The sequence below is a fragment of the Mesoplodon bidens genome (genome assembly GCF_964165515.1).
Source record: "Mesoplodon bidens genome assembly, chromosome: 7".
NCBI classification, from domain to species: domain Eukaryota; kingdom Metazoa; phylum Chordata; class Mammalia; order Artiodactyla; family Ziphiidae; genus Mesoplodon; species Mesoplodon bidens.
This window is the reverse complement of record NC_138164.1, coordinates 73,386,551-73,409,833: the sequence shown is the minus strand read 5'-3', so window position 1 is coordinate 73,409,833 and position 23,283 is coordinate 73,386,551.

Genomic DNA, 23,283 nt, shown 5'->3' with positions numbered 1-23,283 from the left:
ACAGATATCCTGAAGAATAACTTTTCCCTATTCATATGTAATACTGTGTCTTTGAGATTTATGGAGTTTACTGTTTAGCTTTTCTTTCTAAAGCTATGTCTCTACTAATGAAAAGAATATGCTCTGATGCACACATTATTGTTCAAAATATTTTTTCATACAGGCAGAGCTAACCGCTATGCTTGTGTGTAAGTAAAACATTACCTGCCCCTCTCCTGACCCTTTCAACATTCTTGAGGGGCCCTCCACTCTCAGATGGCTTCCCATATTGGATCACAAAATAGGCTTTCTCCAACTACCGGGTGCCTGCAACAACTCAGGACATGCTTTCTTCCTGAATCCTAAACTCCTTCCAGCCTTTGCTGAGTTCTGGCTGCAGGATTCCAGGTAGAATATTGTAGACATCCTAGGATTCGGCCTCATAACACCCTGTTGATATTATATGTCTCTCCTCTTACACTCCTGGATGAGGCAGCAATAAGGTACAAATCTGCTTTCTCCATCACAGATGCAGACCTGCCCAGGGAGTTGACTAGGCCAATTTTCAACTTCCTAAGATCTTAATTCCACAAGGTCTGGGGGATCTAGTTATGGACAGAAAAGTTGGAAACCCATTCTGAATGCCAGACAACTTGGGATGGATTGCTGTGGTTGGACAGGAGTCCTGGGAGATGAAGTCAGGAAAAGAAAAGAGGAGAATAATACACAAAGAAATTACTGCCTTTGTTGAGAGTATGACTTCCAAGATGTTATTCCTGGATACTTTGATAATCTTTGAGATGAGGATCTTAAGCTCCTTGCAACAGATGGGGCAATGCTACAACTCACAAGGGCAACCCCACAGTCAGCCAGTGCCAAGCCTCATGCAGCTCCTGAAGGGGTCTCAGGTTGTGAGTATACCAACGTTCTCCCTTTCACTGTTTCAGAGGCTGTGACTGAGGAGATCCAAGTGCTTTCATCCTTTTTGTTGTCCAGGGTAGCTTTAATAAAGGTATTTTGCTATCAGAAGACCTGTTAACGGCAAAATGCCAAGAACTCCATTTTGTTTAATCTTTCTGAAATCACTAAATACTCTGTCTTTGCTGTAATTTTTCAGTGATAATATTTTACACAACTGAAAGCAAGAATAACTTCTGCTTATGATTAGTAAAGCCAGATGGACTCAATAATCACTTTTTAAAATACATTTTAAGTTGGGCTGTTGCCTTTAATCCACTTATCACAGTGTCTCTACCAAAATTTTAAGACTATGAAAAAAATAATTTGTTAAACTCCCTCCAGAAAAAAAAAAAAAAAGCTCAGCCAGAAATGATATCAGGGCACTAAGAAAATTAGTTCTTTAGAACAGGTGAAAAGAGGGAATGAAAGGGTAGTGAGGGTAAATCTTGGCTTTCAGAATAGAAAGCCACAAGAGCAGCCAGAAAAAAAATGGAATATTTTAAAATATGACAAGTGGCTCTATGCTTCTTATATTAGCTATTAACTGCTGGGACTCATTAGGCATAGTATGCAAAAGGCAATAATTGAATGTGGGAACACTCTGCAGGGTCACAATGGGATTCCTATTTCTAGTGTCCACTGTAATTATGAATCATCCTTGAAATATGGGACTTACAGAAGACATGCTGCCCTTGAATCAAGCTAGCCTTGTTCAAGGTATTTTTATCCTAGGTTTAACTGATGGAGGTAGACACTCAATTTACTGGATACAGAAAACCTGTTGCTTTAGCCTCTATTTGGTACTTCTGAGTACAGTACAGGAGATCTTACCACAAGGGGTTTGAGGAGATGGGAAAGATGAGAGGCTCCACGTTCTCCCAGAGCTCACTTCCTCCCAGCCTGCACCAGGCCTTACAACCATTTCTCGTTGCAGCTGTATTGTCTCTAAGCCCCTCACCCTCTCCTGAGAGTCTTCTATCAGGCAGTCTCCCTTCTTCTAGCAGGCCAGCTCCCTGGACCTAAAGCCACTTATCTATCTCTTCAGCCATCCCTGGACATACCTTCACCCTGACAAGCCCTTTCTACCTGCAGGTACATTCAACCTACCCACTCCCATCATCTAAACAATTCCTAAAACTACATCTTTCAAATAAGCCATCTCTTCATGAATAGCCCAACGGAAATAATTGTCAAGTCCTGAGTTTCCATTTTAAAAAATCAATCATACATGTGCAGGATATTGGGGTTTCTGTCAAAAAGTTCTCAGATTTCTGTTAACAATAAGCTTAGAATAGATCTGGGCAAACGTGATGCCATTGTCCAAACACTCTGAGGTTTCCTTAAGAAGTCTAAGGACCAATAGAGACAATAATCCTCTTATAGGAGGCATCGATCATGTGTCAGTCAGTATATAACCCCTGGAAAGTGTGTTCACATCTGGAATGTTGACAAAACAGAGAGTATACAAAAGAGAGACAAGCAAAATACTGAGCGACTTAAAAAACAAGTCCAAAGGACTATAGAAACCTGTAGGGTTATTGAAGACCAGTGGTCCATTTTCCCACCCAGCCTGCTCCTCTTCCTGACTTCTCATTTCCTCTTCCATCACCATCATTACACCAACACATACTCAGTCCCCATTATCTTCCCTGCCCCGTGATAGGCACTGAGGAAATAAAGCTGACTGATTAGAGCTTTGTCTCTGATCCCAGTTCCTGAGGCTCCCAGTCACTCATCCTCAGAATCCAAACACTGGACATAACAGTGCAAACTTTGTCACAATTTCCTCCTGCCATTTTGCTTTGTGATGGGTGGCACTTAAGCACACTTTAGTTGGTATTATTATTTGAATGAATATTATTGCATAGTGGAAAGAACATGAAGTTTCCAGTCAAGTATAACCAGGTTAAAATTCCATTCTGATCATCACTACCTGTGAAACCTCTATTTAAAGTATGGAACCCATGGATAGAAGGACCAGCAGCTGCATAACAAATTAAAATATCAATGCTGAAGTTAAGGATTGTTTTGAGAATTTAATTAGAATATATAAGTGCTTAGCAGTTCCTGGAATATGATAAAGTTTCAGGAATAGTTAATGATGATGATGATGATGATAGTGGTGATAAGGATAATGATGGTGATGATAATCACGACTGTGATTATGTGAATAACATTACCTCATCTAAGATTCTATTAAAACATATTGACTGGGCTTCCCTGGTGGCACAGTGGTTGAGAGTCCACCTGCTGATGCAGGGGACATGGGTTCGTGCCCCGGTCCGGGAAGATGCCACATGCCGGGGAGCGGCTGGGCCCGTGGGCCATGGCCGCTGAGCCTGCACGTCCGGAGCCTGTGCTCTGCAATGGGAGAGGCCACAACAGTGAGAGGCCCGCGTACTGCAAAAAAAAAAAACACAACATACTGATCCTTTACTCTGTGTTAGGCACCATGCTAGTGCTTTAGTTAAAGCTCACAAAAACCTTGAAAAGGCTATGTTTATATTTATTTTGTAGATGAAAAATCTAGGGCTCAGAAAAAAGACCCAGGTGTTCTGACTCCAAGCATTCATTATATTGGGTTGGCCCAAAAGTTCGTTCAGGTTTTTCTGTAACATCTTATGGAAAAACCCGAACAAACATTGTGGCCAACTCAATATTATAAAATCTTATAAAGAGCCCTTTTTATTAAAATATTTTGTCATAGGCACATTTTTCTATATAAGATTTTATATATTTCAAAGTATTTTATGCACATTTTCTTAGTATTTATTTGCTGACCTATAGAAAGTACTTGCTGAAAATATGATAATATGTGAATCAGAAATCAAATTGTACTTTTCCCCTTTAAAACCCAATAGGGCCATTAGAAGAGCTCCCGTTGAAAATTCTTACAAGGACATGTATTAGTGTAAATTTAGAGCAACTGGAACTCTCATAAATTACTGGCTGGAAAACTAGCAATTTCTTATGAACATAACATACATCAACCCTATGACCCATTAATTCCACTCCTAGGTATTTATTCAAGAGAAATGAAAACAAATGTCCATTAAAAATACTTATACATGAATATTCATAGTCACTGTATTCATAGCAGTCTAAATTTGTAAATAGCCCAAATGTTTGTCAATAGAAAAATGGACAAACAAGCTTTGGTGAACTCTTGTATTAGAATCCTACTCACAACAACACAGATGAATATTAAAACTCATTTGTCTGAGTGAAAGAAGTCAAGTCATATATGGTCTTTGATTTCATTCCCATGAAGCACTAGAACAGGTAAAGCTATTCTATGATGATGGTAGTCAGAACAGTAGTTGCCTAGGTGTTGGGGACTGACTTAAAAGAGACGTGAAGGAATGTTCTGGATTGATGAACATGCTTACTCTCTTAATAGGGGTTTGGACTAGAGGGGTATATATATTCACTGAAACTCATTGACTGTAACAGTTAAGATCTGTACATTGCACTGTGCATAAACTATGCCTTGATAAAAATTATGCAGCAGAAGCCATAATTAGATTTTTCATCAGACAAGCATTGATATTTCACTTCATCTCTTCGGATTGAAGATGAGTTTTAAGGCTATCCATAGGACTAAGTCTGAGACAATTTTTATTGCTAAAGTTCCAGACTCAAGTGCTTTTACTGCTGCAGCAGAGACTGGTCATTACCCCCACCACGGAAACACACACAGTATCCCCTCACCCCTTCTACTTCTGTAATTCCCAAGTTTAGCTGTACATGAACCACCAGCTAAAGACCACACTCCTCAGCCTTTCTTGAAGCTAACTGTGAACATAAGATTAAGTTCTGCCTATTTGAACATAAGCAACTTCTGGTTATGACTTAAAAGGGAAAGAGTGTGCTTTGTCCTCTCCTGTACCCTTCTCTGCCGGCCAAAATGTACTCCCAGCAGTTACAATGTTGAGCTAGTTCGAGACATGTGGATAAGACAATGATGAAGCATTAATATAAAAGGAGCTTGGGTTCTCACCCTGTCAAACCACCAACATAGCCCTGGACCACCTACCAAGACTTCTAAAGGAGAAAGAAATAAACTTCTCGGTTATGCCACTGTATTTGGGGTGTCTTGTTAATAGCCACCTAATTAATATCCTATTTAAAATAACCACCCTGTGTGTTAAGCAACCTCAGTCCTCAGGGATCCACTGAAGTCTGCTTGAGAAGAGGATCTCAGAAGCATCTGAGGCAGAGGTCACTGTCATATTGGATCGTCAGCACCCACAAATGAACATCCAGCCCCAAGTGAGGCAGCATCTCTGAAAGATACACAGGGTAGACGGTATCTCCAGCTGTCCTGTGCGGCTCACAGGCTTCCTCATTAACATTACATTCCAGGTATGGAGGATTTATAGAGCCAGCAGATGGGCCTCCAGCTGAACCTCCAGACTGTGTTTCTTCAGAGGAAGAACTATGGAACAAATCCAGAATCCTTCCTCAGTGCTTTTTCCCGACTCCCTGGAGAGATTATTTCCCTGTCAGTCTGACCTGACTTTCAAGGTTTCATTGCATCTCACCAGTTTACATTTTGCTTATTTTATTTTCATTTGCTTCTGGTTTTGACACAGCAAGATTGTTATATCCCTCGCTGCATTTTAATGTGCTATGTGATACCCTCTGCATCAATACTTAATTTCCTAACACAAATATGCTCAAGAGACTTAATTCACCTCTTAGATAATACCGTACCCTTTACACCTCCCAAAATAAATTCACTTTTTTCAGCATATTTTATCTTCCAACAAGCCTTGAGCTAAGCAGAAAGTTTTAGTATTTCCATTTTACAGGTGAGATACTGAGTCGCAGTGAAAATAATGTCTAAGATTACATAAAGAGATGGTGTGAAACTGGGTCGCCTGTTGACAAATGTAATACTCTCTTAATGAAACCATGATCTCTCTCCTTGGTACCTTGTTTAAAGTGCAGGATCAGAGATATAAGCAGAGCACTTATCTCTAGGTGAGGGGATGATAGTGGGGACAAAAAAAAAGAAGGGTTTTCAATTCTCACAACTGAATCTTCCCTCCATGTTTTGGTGAATGGCAGCAGTATCAAAGTAGCTGTCTAAGACAGAAAAATAGACTTCATCCAAGACATTTCCCGTTTAATCATTTCAAACAACAATCATCTGCTGTTGTTTTCTTTCAACCTCTTTAATATTTCAAAAGATATGTCTCTCTCATTTTCCGATTCTTCTGCATGGGCCTTTAGGATATCCAGCCTGGTTTAATCAATAATATTAGAACTTTTATCCTTGTCTCCATGTTTTATCTCCTCCAATCCATCCTGTGCACTGCTGCCTCATGATCTTTCTGTAAGACAGATCTGACCCTGACACTTCCTACTTGAGCTGCTTTAATTGCTTCCTTTATTTTTCTGGATGAAACTCAGATTCTTTATCAGTGCATACAAGGCCCTTCATGTTCAGATACCCACACACTGCAGATTCCTTTCTCCTCCTTCCCTGCATTCACCCTGTGTTCTGCCCATACCAAGCTACGTGAAGCTTTTCTGATGCCTCATTCTGTTTGCTTTCTCTGTGCCAAGGTTTGGAAACTCGAATATGTTTAGAGACCAAGTGAGTAACATAAGTGTGTAAAACAGCCTAGGTTTAAGATGATAAGGAGCAGTGGACACTATGGCATGTGTGCAAAAAGCACTGGAAAATGAATGGATAAAGAAGATGTGGCACATATATAAATGGAATATTACTCAGCCATAAAAAGAAATGAAATTGAGTTATTTGTAGTGAGGTGGATGGGCCTAGAGTCTGTCATACAGAGTGAAGTAAGTCAGAAAGAAACAAATACCATATGCTAACACATATATCTGGAATCTGGAAAAAAAAGTCATGAAGAACCTAGGGGCAGGACAGCAATAAAGATGCAGACCCACTAGAGAAGGGACTTGAGGACACAGGGAGGGGGAAGGGTAAGTTGGAACAAAGAGGGTGGCATAGACTTATATACACTACCCAATATAAAATAGATAGCTAGTGGGAAGCTGTCACATAACACAGGGAGATCAGCTCCGTACTTTGTGACCACCTAGAGGGGTGGGATAGGGAGGGTGGGAGGGAGGGAGACGCAAGAGGGAAGAGAGATGGAGATATATGTATATGTATAACTGATTCACTTTGTTATAAAGCAGAAACGAACACACCACTGTAAAGCAATTATACTCCAATAAAGATGTTAAAAATAAAAGAAATGCTATGCTGAGACCAAACAGAACTGTTCTGAAGTACTATTCCAACTGTAGCCGGCCATATTATAACCTTGGTGTTTCTGTACAGGCTGTTTCATGTACCAGCAAGATCTCTTTCCCCTTCTACTTTGTCTCACTCACTGCAACTAAATCTTTAATACTCAACTTGATCATCACTGCCGCTGATCACAGGCCTCCTCATTTTGCATATATTCTCTCCTAATGTGGCCCTTTTGCACTTTTCTGCCACCTCTCTTATGACATGAGATCCTTGAAGGCAGAGGTTGGTTATGTCTTATTGAACCTCAGCTTCCAGTGCCTAGCATACAGTTGGTGCTCAACAAGTATTTGAGTGGATGTCTGTGTGAGTCAGTCAATTTATGTTTGAATGGAATGGATGTCAATGAATAAATGGCCTAGATTTTATGCTTCTGAGCTACATCTGGAAAGTCTATGTTGATGGGGAATGAGTTGTCCTTCATCAGTCCACCCTGTTTTCCTCAGAGAAGGAATATTTTCTACAGCTCTGAGGTAGTGTTTCTCTTTAAGGCCCCCATGTTCCACTTTTCATTTTAAATAGCTGAATGTCAGTAATCTGGGCTTATACAAAAATACACTTTCTTCCTGAAAAACGCAACTAAGCTTTTGTTGTGTATTTTTTTGCAGTTAATTGGCTGTCATTTAATAGTATACAGTAGAGAAGTGCCACCACATCAGAGTTTCATTTCCAAACATATACCACATTATGAAAAGCAATTAAATATTAAGATCATAATCTCTTCCTTTTCCCATAATCTGTGTGTGCATATTGTAGCAAGTTAGCAGAGAGAATGGGAACATATTTAGCTTGGAAAATGAGGTTAGAGGAATAATGACATGAGATAGGCTTCAGAAGAAATGAAGGAGGCAAATCTTCAGTGTCATTGTTGTGAAGAGATAAGCAAGTGACCAGCAGGGAGAATCCTTCTAGGAGGTGTCATGCCTTAGTGAGCTCAGTAATGAATTGGGGTGGGGACAAAAAGAAGAAACTTACCAATTGCCCCTAGAGGAAAGGAAAGAAGGACTCACTTGTTCCTTTGAAAGGTTGGGTGCTTCATAAATAGTGAGTGCCTAATAACTAGGAAATCAGAGCTCTATTGAATCGCAAGGAAGCAGAAATAGAAGGACAGACATTCAGGCATGACGTTGCAACAGAACTCCAAAGGCAGATCTTTGAAGGGGGCATTAAGCTGCTGCTGAGTTAGCGTGAGATCATTAAAGGAACGTGATTGTAATCAAGCTACTTCTGTGCATCACACCAGGATCCCACATCTGCCTGAGGCTGCGAGCTCTGAAGAGACCACTGATTGAAGTTGGGAAAATGGCAAGAGTAAATTGGAGCCAGATAAACCATTTTTCTCTGAGTTAAGTCATGAGTGTACCTCAGAATAGAGAGAGGCCTATTGTAGAAACAGAGTCAAGAGGGACTGTTAAACGCCTTCTATTCCATCCTCTTGCCTTCAAGAGGAATGACATCTAAGCCAACAGGGGAAGATTTGAAAGGTGTGCTTTGGCCAGAGATGAGTAGAGCATGAGGGTGCCTGGTTATGGAATCTAAAAAAAAAAAAAAAAAAAAAAAAGGTTACGAAGAACCTGGGGCAGGACAGGAATAATGATACAGATGTAGAGAATGGACTTGAGGACACGGGGAGGGGGGAGGGTAAGCTGGGACGAAGTGAGAGAGTGGCATGGACATCTATACACTACCAAATGTAAAATAGAGAGCTAGTGGGAAGCAGCTGCATATAGCACAGGGAGAGCAGCTCAGTGCTTTGTGACCCCCTAGAGGGGTGGGATAGGGAGGGTGGGAGGGAGACGGAAGAGGGAGGAGATATGGGGATATATGTATATGTATAGCTGATTCGCTTTGTTATAAACCAGAAACTAACACACCATTGTAAAGCAATTATACTCCAGTAAAGATGTTAAAAAAAAAAGTTGCAATATAGCTTTGCTAAAGTGACAAGAAAAGGGGCCTCCCGAGGAGGGCAATTTCCTGCAAAGAGCTACTTACACTACTGCTATTAGGAAAAAATCCAAACTCTACAACGTGACATGCATGGCTTTTCTAGATCTGAGCCCTATGGACGTATTCCAAATGATCCATCCCACTCCTTCACATCCTCCCTCTACCGGGGCAAAACTTTAAGGTCAAGCTTTACATCTCTTTGCTTTTGTATATATATTCACTTTGCCTGCAGTGTCGCCACCCAAACATGCCGTGGAGTCTTAACCATCCTTCAATGCCTGCTCTAATGTATCCTCTTATGATGATGAATGGACCCCCTCAGCAGATCTACTTCCTCCCTTTCTTTGGCCACCATGCCCCTCATGCATTTCTCTGTTTTTGTACATATGTGTCAACACAAGCACTTAAGACAGTACTTGGCAAATAGAATACACTCAATCCATGTTATGTGGTACATTATTATTTTGTAGCACAGAATTTTGCAATTATCATTTATGTCTGCACCTATCTCCACTACTAGACTATAAAGGTCTTGAGGGAAGGGACTATGAAGGGTTTATGTTGGCACTCCCAGCTCTCTCCCTCCAGCTCTGTCTCCAGTTAGAATATAAGTAATTCTCTTTTATTTTTATTCCCAGGTGAAGGCAGAATATTGCAGTATAAAGAGCTTTGAAGGGAAGAAATAACCTCAGTTCAAACTCTAACTTTGCCATTTCCTACCTGGGCTTTTCTGTATAATTCTTAACTCCGTAGATCCTTAGCTTCCTCATCTTTAAAATGAGGAAAAAATATCTACATCATAAGTTTTTTCTTAGGCTTACATGGGGTCATATTTATTAAGTATCTGTCCCACGGTAGGACAGCATGGACATACAACCTGACATGGAGATGAAAATGAAAGTCATCAGAATGCTTCAGATGGGAATGTGTTAACATGAGGGATTTATTGGAAGAGAAGGCTTTTCCAAACTTCAGAGTTACAAAAAAAATGAGTCACACAAACCTTTTCTAACTGCTTTGCTCTTTTACTGTGAAATACAAAAGGACATAATTGTGTGAAGTTGGCGAAGATTCTTACCCTTAATGTGAAACTTGCAGAAGTCCAAAATGCAGTCTAGAGTTTTAAAAATCAGATCCAGAAGTGTCCTTCTCCTTTAGAAAGTGACTCAGTGAAGAAGTACTTGAGCTCAAGGGGAAAGAATTCAGGATATTAAACTTCAAAGAGTAGTACTTCACTTTGAACCCAGTGCTGGAGGAAAAAGGAAGATTCAAGTTTTGGATAAGGCTAGCTCTCTCTCTCTCTCTCTCTCTCTCTCTCTCTTTTCTCTCTCTCTCTTTCTCTCTTTTCTCTCCCTCTTCTCTCTCTCTTTTCTCTCTTTCTCTTTTCTTTCTCTCTCTCTCTCTCCCCATTTTCACCCTCCCTGCGTCCCATTCTCTTTTTCTATTTGCAGAGCAACAATTATTGAAAAGAATCAGCATTTTAAGCATATAATACCAGACTTTAACTTACTGTAGAATCACTTCAGGTAAAATCGTATTTTTTTTGTTTTTGTTTTTGTTACCTGTGTCTGTCTTTCTGATTGAAGAATAACAAGAGGAACTAGTTTTATGAAACAAAGAAGGAAGAATGGCCTCTGGTTATTTAACAGTCATTACTTGGGGGTTTTAACGGTGCCTGTCGTGCAAGCAGGGGGAGCAATTAAAATCTTTTCATCTTCCTGTCAGATTTCCTTATGTTCTTAGGCACAGAATTCAGCCTCACATAGTTTCCCCTTGCCATCCATTTTGTTGTTTTGTTTCTTAAGGATAATAATCCAGATTTTACATTACCCATTAGGAAGTTTTATTTACTTTTCATTATTTCTATTGATGTTCAAAGAAGACTTGGTGAGGAAAGGGAGACAGATATTATATCTTGCCCTTGAAGTGAAACAGAATTCAAGAAGTCAAGTGATTTTACCTAAGATTACAAAATACATGGACTCACACTAGTATCTCCAAGCCCTGGACTTGGTTACTTGTACCAGCAGGTGTTGACTGGCTGTGGGCAGGGCAGGACCACCAGTCCAAGTGTGGTTCAGGCTCTGAACTCCAGGTCCTCCTTACCAAGTGTTTGGAGCTGTTTTATTGATACAAGAGCATCCTCTCTTGTTTTCACTGCTTTTCTGCTCAGCTGCAAATACCCTCTAAAATGAAGAAAGTTTCCTTCTGGAAGGATTCAGAACTCATAAGCCACTCTTACTCTTCCCTCCAAACACCATCATTACTACCAGGTTTTCTGATTCTAATCGTGTTCCATCTTCAGCCAGTCTCAATTTCTCTTCTGAATGACATGAAGGAAGGTGGAGAAATGGAAACAGGGATATTAAGTCCAATTGTCTAGGTTGGAAAGTGGTAGAGCTTGTGTCCAGACTGTTACCTTCTGCCTTGGGATGAATGAATCTGTTTGGCTGAGCTTGGGCCAATCTCCACATTTGTCCAGTTATCTTTGGCCAAAGGCAGAGATCAGCTGTTATAAATACAACTGTTTAGGTTGACTCCTTCAGCAAGAACTGGCAGATGATCCCAGAGAGGGAGGCAAGGGCTGAGATAACCTAAATACTGCCTTATGCAGATAGAAGAGTGAGAGATAAGGCTTCTAGTAAAGAATAGCAGGTCTGTCTGGGTATGCAGGGCACAGTGAATCTGCTTAGTATTGCTCAGTACCCAGGACATTTTTCTGCTGCACCCAGGGGCTGAGAAAAAAGTTTCCTGGCCCAAGGTATTTTTGCAAGAGTTGGGGTAGGAAAAGAAGAAAGATGAACATAAGACAGATTTGTCTGCTAAGCTAAATCCTATAACATTACCCAATACTTTGACCATGAACCTGTACACTAAGACATATTTGGTGCCCTGAAATCCCAAGTTAGTCAAACATGAAGTCAAACTTCGAATTCATTTGTTCACTGTATACAGCCATTACTGATTGAGAACTTAAGTGTTTTTTCAAGTCCCAGAAATACAAAAATGTGTGAGACATAGGCTTCAGGAATCTCAAAGACTGGTGGGACACACAGTCATACAAAAAATTAAATGCAATACACTTACCTACGTACACTATGCCATCAGGATGTAATTGAAAAAAATCAATTTCATCTGGGTGGTTAGCAAAGACTTCAGAGAGAAACTAGAAGAATCTTGGGAAGAAATTTTTACTTGATTTATTAAAGAAAAATGTGATGCTCTGGTAGACTCTAATGAGTAAAATAATTTGATTCCTTTATAAAGGATTATTACATTGAATAGAGTGGCCATGGAAGGCCTCTCTGAGATGGTGATATTTATGCTGAGATCGAAAGGATGAGAGGCATCAGCCATGTGAAGGGAGGACAAAAAGACTGTTCCAGGTAGACAGAATGTCATGTATAAAAGCTTTGCAGAAAGAAAGAGCTTGGCCACAAAAGGTGCATAGTTAAAATAATGGACAGACAGTAAAAGATGAGGCTGGCGAGGTTGGCAGTGGCCAGATCATACAGGGTCTGGTACACAGAATAAGTTCAAGTTTTATATACTTTCAGTTCTGTGGGCAGCCATTGGAAGATTTTAAGCAGGACATAGCCATGATCTGTGGGCAGGAACCCACAGGCCAGTGTTGCTTGAACATAGCCTGAGAGCAAAAAGAGATGCAAAATGATGTTGGAGAGAGATACAAAGGGAGAACACTCCAGCGGAATGTCCTCCTATTTCACCAAGTTGATGAAGGGGAGCCAGCAAAGCTCTATTAAAGAAAGAGGAGCTTTCCAGTGAAATTTCAATATTAGATTATTATTGCTAAGGATAGACCAGAGAGAGGCAAGACTCTAAGCAATTTTGTAAACTATGCCTCTGAAAACACCAGGTAGGGAAGTGCCAAAAGCAACAGCATGGGCTTTTAGCACCACCTTGGCCTTCAGTAAGGTGGGAGAGGTACACCTGACAGTGTAGGTAACCCTTCTGAGATATAGATACAAATGGACTGGAAAACCCAAACACGGGAGATTTTCCCTTTTTCTTTTTCCTGTGATTTTTATCTATTAATTTCTTGCACTGACACAAAATCTTAATAATGGTCTAAGTTGGTAATAGTAATATTTGCCTAGATTCTGGCAATTTCTTAAATGTGGTATATGTAGGCTTCTCTTATGACATGTTACTGTGTCCTACTGGCCCTCTGGAAATTTGTAAGGAAGTGCTTTAGGATGGGAATATTAGATCTTTGGAGCTGCCAGTTCTAATTTGAGAAATGCATTCAGCAGCTGCAGAAATAAACCAGAATTGATGAAGCAGGCAACACAAGGTTGAAATGGTACAGAATAAGGGGGAACAGGGGGAGAGGAAATTTACAGATTTAATTTGTCTTGAAAATTGAGAAAGTATTAGTTTGGGGGAATTTTAATTTGTTGTTGGAATCTAGATGACTAGAGTTAACTAAAACAAAGTAAGATTGAAGTAAAGAGAGGATAATCTCTACCAGTGTTGCCAGAAACACAGTCATGAGTTACCTCATGTTAAAACCCAAGGGCCTGTTGGTTTAAACTAATTTAACAGAAAAAAGAAAGAAAGAAGGATGCTGCCCAGCACCAGTCCCTCCCATCAGGAAATTTGCACAAGCCCCTTAGATAGCCTCATACACCAGAGGGAAAACAGCAGAAGCAAGAAGAACTACAGAAGCAAGAAGACAGCAGAAGCAAGAAGAATTACAATCCTGCAGGCTGTGGAACAAAACCCACATTCACAGAAAGACAGACAAGATGAAAAGGCAGAGAGATATGTACCAGATGAAGGAACTAGATAAAACCCCAGAAAAACAACTAAATGAAGTGGAGATACGCAACATTCCAGAAAAATAATTCAAAATAATGATAGTGAAGATGATCCAGGACCTTGGAAAAAGAATGGAGGCAAAGATTGAGAAGATGCAAGAAATGTTTAACAAAGACCTGGAAGAATTAAAGAGCAAACAAACAGAGATGAACAATACAGTAACTGAAATGAAAACTACACTAGAAGGAATCAATAGCAGAATAACTGAGGCAGAAGAATGGATAAGTGACCTGGAAGACAGAATGGTGGAATTCACTGCTGTGGAACAGAATAAAGAAAAAAGAATGAAAAGAAATGAAGACAGCCTAAGAGACCTCTGGTACAACATTAAACGTAAAAACATTCACATTATAGGGGTCCCAGAAGGAGAAGAGAGAAAGAAAGGACCCGAGAAAATATTTGAAGAGATTATAGTTGAAAACTTCCTAACATGGGAAAGGAAATATCCACCCAAGTCCAGGAAGCGCAGAGAGTCCTGTACAGGATAAACCCAAGGAGAAACACACCGAGACACATAGTAATAAAACTGGCAAAAATTAAAGACAAAGAAAAACTATTGAAAGCAGCAAGGGAAAAACGACAAATAATATGCAAGGGAACTCCCATAAGGTTAACAGCTGATTTCTCAGCAGAAACTCCAGAAGCCAGAAGGGAGTGGCATGATATACTTAAAGTGATGAAAGGGAAGAACCTACAACCAAGATTACTCTACCCATCAAGGATCTCATTCAGATTTGATGGAGAAATCAAAAGATGGAGAGATCTACCATGTTCTTCGATTGGAAGAATCAATATTATGAAAATGACTATCCTCCCCAAAGCAATCTACAAATTCAATGCAATCCCTCTCAAATTACCAATGGCAATTTTCACAGAACTAGAACAAAAAATCTTAAAATTTGTATGGAGACACGAAAGACACCGAATAGTCAAAGCAGTCTTGAGGGAAAAAATGGAGCTGGAGGAATCAGACTCCCTGACTTCAGACTACAGTACAAAGCTACAGTAATCAAGACAATATGGTAATGTCACAAAAACAGAAATATAGATCAATGGAACAAGATAGAAAGCCCAGAGATAAACCCATGCACCTATGGTCAACTAATCTATGACAAAGGAGGCAAGAATATACAATGGAGAAAAGTCACTCTCTTCAATAAGTGGTGCTGGGAAAAGTGGACAGCTACATGTAAAAGAATAAAATTAGAACACTCCCTAACACCATACACAAAAATAAACTCAAAATGGCTTCGAGACCTAAATGTAAGACCAGACACTATAAAATTCTTAGAGGAAAACATAGGAAGAACACTCTTTGACATAAATCACAGGAAGATCTTTCTTGATCCACCTCCTAGAGTAATGGAAATAAAACAACAATAATCACATGGTACCCAATGGAACTTAAAAGCTTTTGCACAGCAAAGGAAACCATAAACAAGACTAAAAGACAACCCTCAGAATGGGAGAAAATATTTGCAAACAAGTCAATGGACAAAGGATTAATCTCCAAAATATATAAACAGCTTATGCAGCTCAATATTAAGAAAACAAACAACCCAATCCAAAAATGGGCAGAAGACCTAAATAGACATTTCTCCAAAGAAGACATACAGATGGCCAAGAAGTACATGAAAAGCTGCTCAACATCACTAATTATTAGAGAAATGCAAATCAAAACCACAATGAGGTATCACCTCACACCAGTTAGAATGGGCATCATCAGAAAATCTACAAACAACAAATGCTGGAGAGGGTGTGGAGAGAAGGGAACCCTCTTGCACTGTTGGTGGGAATGTAAATTGATACAGCCACTATGGAGAACAGTAGGGAAGTTCCTTAAAAAACTAAAAATAGAATTACCATATGACCCAGCAATCCCACTACTGGGCATATACCCAGAGAAAACCATAATTCAAAAAGACACATGCACCCAATGTTCATTGCAGCACTATTTACAATAGCCAGGTCATGGAAGCAACGTAAATGTCCATTGACATACAAATGGATAAAGAAGATGTGGTACATATATACAATGGAATATTACTCAGCCATAAAAAGGGACGAAATTGGGTCATTTGTAGAGACGTGGGTGGATCTAGAGATTGTCATACAGAGTAAAATAAGTCAGAAAGAGAAAAACAAGTATCGTATATTTACACATATATGTGGAACCTAGAAAAATGGTACCAATGAACCGGTTTGCAGGGCAGAAATTGAGACACAGATGTAGAGAACAAACAAATGGACACCAAGTAGGAAAAGCAGCGGTGGGGTGGGTGGTGGTGTGATGAATTGGGAGATTGGGATTGACATGTATACACTGATGTGTAAAATGGATTACTAATAAGAACCTTCTGTATAAAAAAATAAAATTAGGGCTTCCCTGGTGGTGCAGTGGTTGAGAGTCAGCCTGCCGATGCAGGGGACACGGGTTCGTGCCCCAGTCCGGAAAGATCCCACACGCCGCAGAGTGGCTAGGCCCGTGAGCCATGGCCGCTGAGCCTGCGCGTCCGGAGCCTGTGCTCCGCAACGGGAGAGGCCACAACGGTGAGAGGCCCGCGTACCGCAAAAAAAAAAAAATAAATAAAAAAAATAAAATTCAAAAATTCACACACACACACAAAAAAGAAGGATGTAGTGGCATCACCTGTTATTCCTGTGTCATATCTCTTGTTTGGTGCCCCGGCAGGACACTCCCATGGTCCATGTGTTTGCCTTTTAGAAGCATGTGACTGGCAACTCCACTTAGAATATGGCTTGGTTATTTCTAAAAAAAAAAAAAAATATATATATATATATATATATATATATATATATATATAGAATAACTAGAATAAAATAAAGGTAAGAATAATAATGTATATTTATATTAAATGAAGAGTAGATGAGTAATGGTATTGAAAGCACTTTGTGAGATGCTCTATAAGAATAATCCTTCAAAACTTCTTGAGAATGTGTATTATTGAACATAATGATTAAGGAATAATTAAGATAGTGGCCATCATACCAGATCTGAAAAATCCCCAAATCATCTTCTGGCAGTCTGGATTTTCCGAATTTGTTTGCCTCATCATCACCTTATCAATGCTGGGCCTTCAGCTATCGTTCAACTATATGGAACTAGCGTCGCAATTTCTTAAGCATAACACAATGTTGTAATCAGACACATTCAAATTTGGTTTTTCAAAAGTCATTGTCTTCTCATAGAATAAATGGAATCTCATGCTGTCTTGAATATCTTGACAGATGGGCTTGTCATTTCAGAGCAGATGGCAAGATGATTAGGCTAAACTCTGAAATCTTAAATACTAGACGTATTAACGGCTATTCAAGAGCTAAAGACACAGAAAATATCCCTTTAGACAGTCTGCATTTGAAGGGGATATTTATTTAAAACTAAAATATTCTTCTACTCTGGGGGAACTTAGATTTCCTTGCAACAAATACATTCTGTTTTGAAAGAGTAGAGACTTGGTGTCAGGCTGACTTGGGTTTTGAATCTGGATCTGCTGTTTACTAATGTGTGATAAGATACTTCATCTTAGTTTCCAGATCTGTAAAAGCTGGGTCAATAACACTTGCCTCATGGAATTGGGGGCATAATTTAATGAGATAGCACAGTAATCTGTGAAATATCTCACAGATATCCATCCCTGCAAATACCTTTCTAGACTGACAAATGATAAACTTGTTCTGCACTTGTAGCTGAAGAGAAAATGGTACATGTTTTTCCACAAACATTATTTTTGGAGTTTAAAAACATATAGAGATTTTAATAAAGAGGACTTTGAGAAACAGAAAACAACAAGTAGTATAAAAAGTATATAAATGTACCAACATGCAGGCATACATGTGGAAGATACACATTCACCTTATCTTTATTCAACATTAATTATAAATTTTAAAGCACTTCTGGAATCATTATTTCATTTGATCCTCTGTATCACGGCATTAGGCAGCATTATCTCTACCTAAATAAATTTTTAAAGATGAAACTCACAGAAATTGACCAGTGCAACACAGCACAAAGTCAGATATGAAACTATTTTTTTTTAACTAACTCTTGGCCAAGCTCCAAAAGAAAGGGATTCTGGTGTTCTCCCCAGTTACTATCTCCGCTTTCCCCCAATATTTATGCTGTGGACATTGTTGGTTACATTCTCAGCATCCACATCTCCTTTCATCTATCAACAGTGTCCAAAGTTTGCATTGGAGGAATCCTTACACATTCTCTGCCACTTAATTTGGGTCCTGTTGATTCCCACCAGATCCAGGAGTGGTTCATGTTTGCTAAAACTAATTCTGTGTTTAATCCCCCCAGCTATTTGGGGACTAGGCACAGTAGTCAGGCATGATCAAAGAAATGCAGAGTGACTTTTGCTGGGTAACCTGAGAAAGAACAGATTCCTCACTCTGAAAGCTCTCTTTCCATGGAGAGTGTGCTGTACAAGTGTCAGGAATGGAACTGTAGCAGCCGTTTTGCATAATTAAGGGAGAGCCTGGAGTGACAAGGGCACTGTGTGAAACCAGTAGCAGAACCTGATATTCAGAGGTCAGTTAGTAAGATTCTCATTAGCATCATTGGCCCTTAGATTAGGCTTCTATGGAAAGATCCCTAAACTTTCAGTTACCTTCACCAATGAATTCCCTTTATTGTTTAAGCCAGTTTGAATTGGATTTTCACTTATTGCAACATAAAGAGATATGCTGAAAGATGTGGCTAAAATTTTGGCAGTAAAAAATAGATACTGCTTGGGGTGAACATTTGAAAATTCCTTGGGAAATTTGTTTCTGGAATGCCATTGAAGTCAATGTTGAAAAGGATTTGTAAACTTTAAAAAATTTTACAAACAGCTTTCTAATGAATGCACCTGACCATTATTCCCTCAGCCTGCAAAGAATTTCACAAGTATCTCTGAGCCAGGTGTACAGAAAGTAAAAAAAATAGAACAGTTGTGACTGATCTGTAGGAGCTTATAAACTGGTTAGGTAAAAAGGGCTAGCAAATATGATACAGTGAAAAAGGGCTAGCAAATATGATACAGTGAAAATCACTAGAACAGCAGTCCCAAACCTTCCTTTTTGGCACCAGGGACAAGTTTCATGGAAGACAATTTTTCCACGGACCAGGGTGGGAGTGGGGGTATGGTTCAGGTGGTAATGTGAGTGATGGGGAGTGATGGGGAGCGGCAGATGAAACTTTGCTTGCTTGCCCACTGCTCACCTCCTGCTGTGTGACCCAGTTCCTAACAGGCCACAGACTGGTACAGGTCCACGGCCTGTGGGTTGGGGACCCCTGCACTAGACTGCATATGATCATGTTAAATAGTGTGGGGGAAATTTGAGAGTTTGTAGAAATTCTGAATGACAATGTAGGGTTGGTGGAGTTAGGAACATCTTCAAAGAATATGAGACCAAGTGATCTCTGACATTGCAACCGTAGATATAATAAGGAAAGGAGTGTTGACAGACATTTCAGGTAACTGAAAAAAAGAACTATCATTTAAGGTATATAGTACTTGCCATATATCCCTAGTGTTTCATTTTTGGCTGTTTCAATAGCCACGTAATACAAGGAAGGAGAGCTTGCTGACAACACCTTGCCAGTGGGGTTGGGGTACATCATTACAGCTTGTCAGTTGTGGAAGTCCGGACTTGCCATATGTTCATGGACTTTGCATATGTTCATTAATAGCTGGGGTTGGAGGTGGGACCTCAGTTTTTTCCATGGTATTTGGCCAGAGTAACATGGTTATTACTGAAAAGTTCTAGATAGGCTATCTAAGACTTGCTAGGCTTCTCTCCTAGTCCTATGGTGAGAGAGAGTGGGTTTTTCTTGGGGCATTGTTTAAATCTACAATGATTATTGTTTCTGAGTTGATGATTTCCCTAGCACCCAGTCTGGGATATATGAGGCAAAAAGAAAACACAAGGAACTCACCACCATGTTGTTCCTTGGATCCTCAAAAGCCTAGCTTATTTACCTTCTTCTCTCTGTCTTTCAAAGTCTTCTTATGTTTGTTTTATATATTATGCCTAGGGTTTCTAGCTGTACTTGGCAGCAGAAACAAGGAAAAGTACATCTCAGTCTTTCTGGATGCAGAAAGTCTACTTCTGCATCATTAGGCAGTCACATAAACTCTCTGAAACCATTTATCTTATTTTTGTAAGCATAGAAATTAGTACCAGTCTAACATAAATAATAAAGTTAAGACTACCAATCTAAAGCTATTATAAGAATGAAATGAGATAATAGATATGTAAGCACTTCCAAAATTGTAATATGATACACAGAAAGAAAAGTGGTTTATGTGTATCTTTCCATATATCTCTATGGATGATTATATCTGTGTGCATACAAGTATATGTGTACACTCACATATACAGACAAATGTATACTTAACTATATCTAAAAAATAGCTCCCATTTCTCAGGAATGTTTAAGAGGTTATAAAGAAATAGCTCAAATAACTAGTTTCCATGGTTAATTCTATACTAACAATGATTTGAAATTTTAGTGTCTGATAGGTGATGTGAAAAGCATTTCAAAACTGGAAAAATAATGAATCTAGTTATTGCATGGCCATTTGAGAGGGACATGCTCTTCTGCATTATCTACTTGAACTGCCAATGTAAAGATTACATAAACAATATGACAGCTACATCTCCAAGTTAGCTTTGCTGAGAAACAACAGCCAAAAATGCATCATTGAAGATAACTTATCTAATCATCTTTACCAAAATTAGAAGGACCCTTTGTAGTACAGTGATGAAAAAACTCACCCCAAAATGGCTTAAACCAAAAGAGAAAAATTATTGGGTCCTATAACTGAACAATTTAGAAAACAGTCTCCAAATAAGGCTTGATGCAGTGGTCAAAATGTCTACAAAAGCCCAAATTCTCCCATTTCTACTCTGCCTTCCATGCTGCCAACGTCATTCTAGTACTACCCACCATTACCCTTGACATCCCTAACCCAGGCCAGCAGCTTAAACCTTTCTTCTTTACTGAGGTGAAATACCTCACTTCCTTCTTTTCAGAAAAGGGATGAAGACATTTTCAGTAACTTTTCACGTGGCCTGGAATTTATTGGCCTTCATTGGCATGAATTGATTCTTATGGAACATATTCTTTCTGATAGAACTTAATTAGGTCTCAAGCCTATCTCAGAAATAATCCCTCTTGCCAGGGAGTGGGTTTACAGTAACTGGCTTATATTGTTCAAATCCCCTTCCCTTCAGAAGTGGGGGCAGGATCTTCTCCACTAAATCTGTATGGCTGTCATCTTAGTCAGCTCAGACTTTGCTAAAAGCTGAATGTTTTTGTCCCCCAAAATCATATGTTGAAATCTTAACCCCCAATGTGATGGTATTTGGAGGTGGAGCTTTGGGAGGTGATTAAGTCATGAGGATAGAGCCCTCATGAATGGGATTGGTACCCTTATAAAAGAGACCCCAGAGGCCTCCTTTGTCCCTTCTGCCATGTGAAGTCACAGTAAAAAGACAGCCACCTATGAACCAAGAAGTGGGCCCCACCAGATCTTGGGACTTCCTAGCTTCTAGAACTGTGGAAAATAAGTTTCTTCATTTATAAGTCACCGAGTCTGTGATATTCTGTTATAGCAGTGCAAAAGGACTTTGATAACAAATACCATAGACTGAGTGGCTTAAACAACAAGCATTTATTTCTCACAGTTCTGGAGGCTGAGAAGTTCAAGATCAAGGTGCCAGCAGATTCAGGGTCTGGTGAGAGAGTTCTGGTCTCTTTCTCTTTTAAGGGCACTAATCCTATCCTGGAGCTTCACCCTCATGACCTTATCTAAACCTAGTTATTTCCCAAAGACCCCACCTCCAAATACCATCACATTGGTGACTATGGCTTCAACATATGAATATCGGGGGACACAAACATTCAGTCCATAGCAGCTGTTAGCGATGGGAGAGAGCTAGGTAACCTAAAGAACTATCAGGGTACTTTGAGAGCAAGAAAGCATGACAGTGAATGGGGAGGATTCTGAAGCCATAACCAACAAATGTTTATGACACCAGCAAAATGAGGTAGACAGTCACCTTTTTTCAGTGTTATATGCAAGTCACTGTGCTAAACACAGTTGACCCTTGACCAACGCAGGGGTTAGGGGCACCAATCTTCCACTTATAAAATCCATGTATAACTTATAGTCGTCCCTCTGTATCTGCAGTTCCTCCATATCCATGGCTCCACGTCTGTGAATTCAACCAACTTTGGATCATGGCTGTGTAATGAGCCTCCCAAAATTTAGTGGGCTAAAACAACCACATTATTACACTCATGAATTCTGTGGGTCAGGAATTTGGATAGGGCGCAGACTTGTCCCTACTTCTCCATGCCTGGAGCCTCAACTAGGGAGACTTGAATGGCTGATGGGAAGTTGAATGTCGGGACTGTTAAAGCTGAGGCTGGAAGATTCAATTACAGAATGGTTTTCTCATTCATATATCTGTCACCTTGTTGGTGGAGCTCCTACAAGTAATGTCTCCAGCATGCCCTTAGTAGTCTTACATGGCTGCGTGGTATTCCAGGAACAAGGAAGAAGCTGCAAGGCCTTTTATGACCTAACTTCAGAAGTTACATAGCTCACTTCCACTGTTGGTCATAAGCTCACCCAGATTCAAGGTAAGGGACACAGACCTCACATCTCAATGGGGAGTATGTCAAAGAATTTGCAGACATGTTTTACAACCACTATACATTATTATATTTAATCTTCACAAGAACCCTGTGATGTGGATTAAAGAATGTTTATAGATATGGAAAGTAATGCACAGAGACATTAAGGAACCTGCTTGGGATTACTTAGCTAGCATGTGGCAGAACCGGGATTTGAACCCATTTTCTGAGTCCAAAACCCATGTACTTAATTACTAAGTATGTACCTCACGTACTCTACTACTTTGCAAATTAAAGGGCTTTTTTCATCTGTTCATGTGTTTCACACAGATATACTTTGAGATAGAAAAAGAAGCATAATTTTAATTTTAGTGTGATTTCCATTTTGTGGATGAGCTGGTAGAGTTGAGATTCAAACATACATGTTCAGACTTTAATTAAGAGTTGTTGCACTCATTACCCTGCTGTATCTAAGGATAAACTCACAGTAAGAATCATCAGCTCCACTTAAGTATGTACAATTTCATAAAACTACATATTGTACAGATGAGCCAACCCTATGCTATTTTCATTATATAAATCTGTCAAGAACGTGATATGGCCCAAT